Source organism: Bison bison, unplaced genomic scaffold (genome assembly GCF_000754665.1).
Source record: "Bison bison bison isolate TAMUID 2011002044 unplaced genomic scaffold, Bison_UMD1.0 scf7180017858847, whole genome shotgun sequence".
Lineage (NCBI taxonomy): Eukaryota > Metazoa > Chordata > Mammalia > Artiodactyla > Bovidae > Bison > Bison bison.
In genome coordinates this window covers 22,266-23,159 of record NW_011489419.1, presented here as the reverse complement: position 1 = coordinate 23,159, position 894 = coordinate 22,266, and positions in this window count along the sequence as shown.

The window sequence follows — 894 nt, the reverse complement described above, 5'->3', positions numbered from 1 at the left end:
GGACATGAGTTTGAGAAAACTCCAGGAGATAGTGAAGGACAGAGAAGCCTGGTGTGCTGCAGTCCACGGGGTTGCAAAGAGTCGGACACTGAACAACAACAACAATAACACACATACAGCCTAAGCCAGGAAGGTGCTAAAGCAGTAAGCTCCCAGAGCCCTGAGCCCTATTGCCCTTCATTTTCCCTGCTGCCCTCTCCTGGACATTGTGGGCAGGGTACCTGCCACTATGATCCTTGGCAAGCACACTTCTTTCCTCTCTGGATACCATGATCATACAAGATGTGACAACCATGCTTGAGGGCTCCAAATTCAAGTCCAAATACATTCCTTGCCTCTAATTCTGATGATTGGAGGTGGGGGCACCAGAATCATGCTTTCAGAAAAGATTGAGCCTCCCGGAGCCACTACCTTTACAGGAATGTTCACCAAGCATCATAGGTGTCACTTGCCACCAGCCTCTGGTCTTCAGTAGACACATCAAATCTAAGATGACATCAATCGCACGACCTAGAAATTAGGCCATACTTACAATTAATATATGATACAATGCTTTCTTAGTGCATACAATTTTTATTTTGTACTTATTGAAAAAGCTCTATGAGACTTCATCAGATGATGATTTTTCTCATAGATCTTTCAGGTGTTTATAGAAAAAGAAAAATACAAGTAAAATTAAATAAATTTGATTTCAAGGCTAACTCTCCTGAATAACTTTTTAACTGAGACTTGCAGATGGCACTGTTTTCCCACACAGCATCTGAGGCTTCAGGCGTGTTGGGGACGGGGCCTTTCTTTAAATAATGTATTTTTTTTTTAAAAAAAAAGCCTGCAGGGAGGGAGGAGTCAAGATGGTGGAATAGGGTGATGTGGAATTTGTCTCTCCTCACAAGT